The sequence below is a fragment of the Staurois parvus genome, unplaced genomic scaffold (assembly GCF_062004578.1).
Source record: "Staurois parvus isolate SC_StPar_1 unplaced genomic scaffold, SC_StPar_1.0 ptg002113l, whole genome shotgun sequence".
In the NCBI taxonomy this organism is placed as follows: domain Eukaryota; kingdom Metazoa; phylum Chordata; class Amphibia; order Anura; family Ranidae; genus Staurois; species Staurois parvus.
In genome coordinates, this window is record NW_028319909.1 from 1,490,001 (window position 1) to 1,497,798 (window position 7,798).

Here is a 7,798-nt window from a genome sequence, read left to right on the forward strand (position 1 = left end):
CCTATCCGTGCCACCTATCAGTGCAGCCTCAGTGAAGGAGAAAAATGACATACAACGATCACCTCCTCCCACCGGTGGCTCCTTCTTACACTATGTACATACTTCTCAACTTTCTGACTTGGGAACCAGGGACACCATTTAACAAAATGTATACGTGGACCTGTAAAATGAACCAATAAGAATGAAAGCTCAACAAAAAGTTTTGTTTAACCCAAAAGGGCTTTTTTGACACAAATTTTCATTTATTGTGACTTTTCCACGTAAAGAGGTTTGATAAAGTATATAGTTGGTAGAGCACTTTTGGTGGTTAAATTTTTTTGCCCTTTTATAGAGGCCTATTTATCAGAACAAAATAGAGGAACACCTAAGGTGAACCGAAGGAAAGAGGGGTTTGGTTACAAATGAGAGCCAGCATACTGTATAGTTGTTAGGAAATCTAAAAGAGATTGTACAATTAGATTGCAACATGGATTAACAGTTGAAGCCAAATCTGTCACAACAAAAAAAATACATTCCCAACCCCCTCTCTATCACCACCACCACCACCAGTGTCAATGCTTACCTCTACTGCTGCTCTCCAAGTCTACATTCACACCTGAGAAATTTTCTGGTGTGCGTATAAAAGCATTTTTGAAGAATATTTAACCTCCTCGGCGGTCTGATTATTTCCATTTTTTGGTGCTGAAAGCGGTACCATTTTTTTGCATGGAAATATGTAGTTTTTTATTGTAGGCTGTAATTTTTAGGAATAACTCACTGAAATCTGTCCGAACAAGAGTCTAGTAAACATCCCGGATATGATAAAATTTGAAACACGAAATCATAAATTATAATATAATAAATAATCATAAAAAATAATAATATAATAATAATACATTTAATTCAATAATATAATCAAACCAAAAACACTGAAATTTGAAATACAGAGGCAAGTTCGCACATCGCTGAGCAAAGTCGCAGAATCGTTTTCAGTGTCTGATGAGGAATTTCCCCCACGAATCATTATCACTCAATTCTGCAAGTGGTTCTGATTTACTATCGCTGTTCTCTAGCCGGTCTAAAACCGCTTTTGACCTAAAGGGACGCTTTTTGGACGCCATGGACTTTTCTAAGTTTCCAGGCAGAAAGAACAGTCAAAATGCAGGCAGGGTGCCGGACAAAGCACTCGGGACAAAATGTATGTGAAATGCATTGAAACAGCAATGTTTTACTATATAATAATCATTTTTAAAAAAATGAAATTTTTAAAAAATTTCTAATTTGCCGCCGGTTCCAGCGCCCGTACGTCCCGACGTCACAGGGACCGGAACACGGAAGCCGGATGCCAGCATCGGCCGGAGGAGATGGCCGGGGATGCTGCAGGGGACACATCGCGGGAGTGAAGGACAAGGTAAGTGCTGCAGGGAATCCCTGAGTAACGCCGCATGGTAAGCCCGAGTGTAGCTCGGGGTTACCGCTCTTGGTACTCAAATTTTACCCCGAGCTACACTCGGGAATACCGCCAGGGAGGTTAAAGTGTTTTACATGTGTATTCAAGCTTCAGTCATTTTGTTTTAGCCAAAGGGAAACACTAGGCAAAGGAGACCAATTCTTACGAGCCTAAAAATGCCTGAAACAAAATGCTCATAAACTTGAGATTAGAGCATTTTCAGATGTTCCTGTTGAAGTCAATGGGGCCAAAATGCCCAGATCTGCCTCAAAAGAAGCTCATTTAGCTTTAGGAGCTTCAGGCTTTGAACTACAGGCATCCGAGCGCTCATATGTGGACAATCACTTTTGTAATACATGGAATTTTGGATGTTGAGCCTTTTTGAGCATTCAACTGCAAAACGATCAGGTGTGAAAGGGGCTTTAAAATATTGGGACTTCTACGTAGTTACATAGTTAATCTGGCTGAAAAAAGACAAAAGTCCATCCAGTTCAACCATAAAAACAAAAGTTATAATCCTACACCCACAGTTTATCCAGAGGAAGGCAAAAAAAACCCAGCAAAGCACGATCCAATTTGCTGGGAAAAAAGTTCCTTCCTGATCCCCCGAGAGGCAATTGGATATTCCCTGGATCAACTTTACCTATAAATGTTATATCCAGTTATATTCTGTGTATCCAAGAAAGAATCCAGGACTTTCCTACAGCAATCCACTGAGCTGGCCACAACCAACTCTTGAGGGAGTCTATTCCACATTTTCATAGCTCTACACCGAGTTCACTATATGAACCACTGATGTATTTATACATGGAGATCATATCCCCCCCTTATGTATTATACATGGAGATCATATCCCCCCCTTATGTATTATACATGGAGATCATATCCCCCCCTTATATATTATACATGGAGATCATATCCCCCTTATGTATTATACATGGAGATCATATCCCCCCTTATGTATTATACATGGAGATCATATCCACCCTTATATATTATACATGGTGATCATATCCCCCCTTATGTATTATACATGGAGATCATATCCCCCCTTATGTATTATACATGGAGATCATATCCCCCCTTATGTATTATACATGGAGATCATATCCCCCTTATGTATTATACATGGAGATCATATCCCCCTTATGTATTATACATGGAGATCATATCCCCCCTTATGTATTATACATGGAGATCATATCCCCCCTTATATATTATACATGGACATCATATCCCCCCTTATGTATTATACATGGACATCATATCCCCCCTTATGTATTATATATGGTGATCATATCCCCCCTTATGTATTATACATGGGAATCATATCCCCCCCTTATGTTTTATACATGGAGATCATATCCCCCCTTATGTATTATACATGGAGATCATATCCCCCCTTATGTATTATACATGGAGATCATATCCCCCCTTATGTATTATACATGGAGATCATATCCCCCTTATGTATTATACATGGAGATCATATCCCCCCCTTATGTATTATACATGGTGATCATATGTCCCCTTATGTATTATACATGGAGATCATATCCCCCCTTATGTATTATACATGGAGATCATATCCCCCCTTATGTATTATACATGGAGATCATATCCCCCTTATGTATTATACATGGTGATCATATCCCCCCTTATGTATTATACATGGAGATCATATCCCCCTTATGTATTATACATGGAGATCATATCCCCCCCTTATGTATTATACATGGTGATCATATGTCCCCTTATGTATTATACATGGAGATCATATCCCCCCTTATGTATTATACATGGAGATCATATCCCCCCTTATGTATTATACATGGTGATCATATCCCCCCTTATGTATTATACATGGAGATCATATCCCCCTTATGTATTATACATGGAGATCATATCCCCCTTATGTATTATACATGGTGATCATATCCCCCCTTATGTATTATACATGGTGATCATATCCCCCCTTATGTATTATACATGGAGATCATATCCCCCTTATGTATTATACATGGAGATCATATCCCCCCTTATGTATTATACATGGTGATTATATCCCCCCTTATGTATTATACATGGAGATCATATCCCCCCCTTATGTATTATACATGGAGATCATATCCCCCCTTATGTATTATACATGGAGATCATATCCCCCCTTATGTATTATACATGGAGATCATATCCCCCTTATGTATTATACATGGAGATCATATCCCCCCTTAATCTCCTCTTCTCAGTAGAGAATAAATTCAGTTCCTCTAATCTTTCCTCATAGCTGAGCTCCTCCATTCCTCATATCAGTTTGGTTGCCCTTCTCTGTACTTTCTCTAGTTCCCCAATGTTCTGTTTGTGAATTGGTGCCCAAAACTGAACCCCCTATGGGGGTTATTTACTAAAACTGGAGTGTGCAAAATCTGGTGCAGCTCTGCATACAAACCAATCAGTTTCCAGGTTTTATTGTAAAAGCTTAATTGAGCATGACCACCACGCACAGCTGCACCAGATTCTGATTCATTTTTCTCTGATTTTTTGCTGTATGTCAGTTTGTTTTTGTCTCACAACAGAATACCACAGTAATCTTTGATATTTCACCAGCTGATAAGTATGTGTGACTTCCTTGCAATACAGTTTCTCTTTTTACTGATGTGCCAACTGCGAAATCTATTCAACCATCCATTGTGAAAAAAAGAAAACCAACTACCAAAACCACCCATGTAGGTCTATTTATAAAGCAGTGAATGCGACTTTCACCAGACGTCTGGTGGAAAATCAATCACTGGCATTTAAAGGTCAAAGTGGAGTTTCACCCGCACTGTAAAAAAATAAAAGTCAGCAGCTACAAAAACTGTAGCTGCTGACTTTTAAAAAAACAGCCACTTACCTGTCCCTCCATCCTGCTGTGTCCTCCCCGCAGCCCGTTTCACCGGCTGTCTGGTGTTCCAGGCGCCGGCATCTTCAGTGTGTACAGCTTGCGGCTTCACAGCCGGGAGCCCACTGCGCATGCGCGAGTAGCGCTGCGCTTCCTGAATGGTCCCGTAGTCTTCTTGGATCTGTCACCTGTCCCAGAAGACTACGGGAAGGGAAGGTAGGAGGACAACTTCCGATTCCGATCACCCTGGCGATCGCAGCAGAAGTGGAAGTGGGTACCTGTCGATTTCAGGTGCCAATCCTTAATGGGGAGCGGGGGACAAGTCTTTAACCACTTCCCGACCGGCCGTTGTATATAAACGGCTGGACGGTGGCAGTGCAGGGTCGGGTGGCCGTTTTTAAACGGCCTCCCCGCACCCTGCTTGTGCACGCTCCCTGGGAGCGCGCAGCACCGCGATCCGGTGCCCGCTGTGTCCTCCGGACACAGTGGAACACCGATCGTCGGACGGGACCTCTGTACGAGGTCCCGATCATGTGATCGCTGATTGGCCAATCAGTGATCACATGCAAAGTAGTAAGCAAGATGTCACTTCTGACATCATTGCTTACTACGTGTGAAACCTGTGAATGATCACAGAGGACACATGGTACAAGGCTATTCCCACAGCCTTGTACCATGTGACAAGGTGTGACCAATCACAGCTCACTCAGTACTTCTCAATGACTGCAAGAATGCAGACAGAGAGAAAGAGAAATGATTGCTTTTACATCCTATATGGGTGTAAAAGCAATCAGTGTAAAAAAAAAAAAAAAAATCTTCATCACCCCCCCACAAGTAGTACAGTGTCACCATGGTGACACTGTACTGCTAGGGTGACAGTATGTAAAAAAAAAAAATAAATAAAAAATAATAATATAAAAAAATAAAATAAAAATGTAAAAAAAATGTTTAAAAATTATAATTTTGGTTATAAACTAATTTGGATTTTTTTTTTTTTTACTAAAAAGATAACGGAATAAATTTTGGCCAAGATGTATGATGAAATATTATTTATTTGCAAAATTTTATTAAAAAAAAACACTTTTTTTCAAAATTTTTGGACTTTTTCATTTACATAGCAAAAAAAAAAAAATCCCAGCGGTGAATAAATACCACCAAAATAAAGCTTTATCTGTCTCAAAAAAATGGTAAAAAATTCATTTGGGTACCGTGCTGCATGACCGCGCAATTGTCATTCAAAGTGTGATAGCGCTGAAAGCTGAAAATTGCCCTGGTCAGGAAGGGGGTGAAAGTGTCCGGTCTGGAAGTGGTTAAAGCAGAATTTCCCCTTTTGGGAGGAGCTCCGCTTTAGGATGAAAACTAGTAGAGGGAGGGTCTTTTTTATATGCAGTTCACCGTTTTTTTTATACAGGGTGCAGCAACATAACTTCCTTTTTTGAAATGTGTGCCTTTCGGGCTGTAGCGGCCATAGCGGGGCGGGAGTGGTCTCAGGCGACAGGCGTAGTTCTAAAGTTTTTGTTCTCTTCCAGGTCAGTCATCATCATGCGTTGGAACAGTGAGCGGCGTGACAGTGAATTCAGACCGGTATGTGAACATGTTGGAGGAATTTGTTTTTCCACGACTTGATGAATTGGACTTAGAGGACATTTGGTTCCAACAGGACGGAGCAACGGCTCACACTTCAAGAGCATCAATGGCTGTTTTAAGGGAACACTTCCCGGAGCGCCTCATCTCAATAAGGGGCGATTTGGAGTGGCCAGCCCGCTCCCCCGATTTGGCCCCTTGCGACTTTTTTTTGTGGGGTTTTTTGAAATCCCGCGTTTATGTAAACCGTCCAAGGACCCTACAAGACCTGAAGGCCAACATCCGCGCAGAAATTGCCAACATACCCGCTGCTATGCTGGTAAGGGTCATGAAAAATGCCAGAAATCGGCTTATTCAGTGTATGGACAATGGGGGGCGTCACCTACCTGATATGATTTTCAAAACTGTGTAAAACAGAACTTTAGATATGTACCTACATTATTAAAGACAATAAAAACAATTCTGATTCATAAAATGGGTTTTATTGCGTTTTGAAAAAAGGAAGTTATGTTGCCGCACCCTGTACAATCTGATTTACAATCTCTGTACAATTTCCTTTAGATTTACCAAAATTATGGAATAGGAGGACCCACCTATCTATCCATTCACTGAGGCAGGCTCTTCTACTACAGCAGGGGTGTCCAACCCATGAGACGCAGACCACATGCAACCCCAGAGACTTTAGCATGCGGCCTGGGCCCATTTGGAGGATGCTGTGCAAACATAAGACAAGATAGGCAAATGCAAACATGGAGGGAACTGGCGATGCCGTGCAAACATAGCTGAAGAGTTCACAGTGTGTGTGCTAAGGAGCTCAGCTGGTGAATTGCTTCCTGTGTCTTACTGGTTTTCATGTCCCAAATCTACATGCCAGGACGTCATGAAGTTGAAGTTTTCTATGGAACACATCAGGGCCTATAGTAAGGCCTTGTTATAAAAATCAAAGAAAGCTTTTATTTTTCTGCAACAGAGGTACATTAATGGTGTATTGGTACATAGGGGAGCTGGAATTTAGAATAAAAAAAAAAGGTGAACTTAGCCTTTAAATTTCTTGTCCAGGAGATAGTGGTGGCGAGCTACTAGACACGGCTTTCACAAGGGATCAAAAGGTGGGCAAGATCATGCTTGAGTCTGAATGGCTTGGATTCACCACAAAAAAGAGGACCCCTCAAAAGGAGAAATCCAAAGAAAATGAGCCAAAGAGAGTCCAAAGCCTTTATTGTTCAACTGGTTACAACCGGAAAAGGAAAGGTCAGCCAATGCATTTGAGGGGCCACAAAATCTCCCTTGATCAGGGCTGAAGGAAAAGTTAAAAATAACACAAATAAGAATGATGGTAATGCAAAATTGCTGCTAAAAGTGATCATGTGTAGCACTACCCCCATGTATAGTCACTCCCTGTGGCTCTGGACCCCTCTCTGAAAGCCCAACCCCTGCTGACACCACAGTACACTCTTAACTGGAGTACATCACCACCAGAAAGCAAACTCACACACCGATTGAAGGAAACTAATAAGAGGTTTATAGCCGAATCAGGGGCAGACTGACAACTCATGGGGCTCCTGGGCAATAGGGGATCATGGGGCCCCTGTGTCCTTGCCCAAACTCAAAAAAGCCTATGAAAAAGGTACCAGGGGCATCTCATGGGGCCCCCTACTGACCCCGGACCCTCGGGCAGTGCCCGAGTTTCCAAATGGTCAGTCCGCCCCTGAGCCGAATTCCATATGGCTTGGTTACACAGCATAGACAGAATTGACATGTGTAAAATCAGATGTTACTTGTGTCAGTCTGAACTAAGAAAAGACAACACTTATCCCAGAATCTTAGTATTAGCAGGTTTGCTTTTCAGAAACTATCCCAATACCTGAGGTGGTCTTACAGCCCCCAGTGAGCGAGAACTTTCA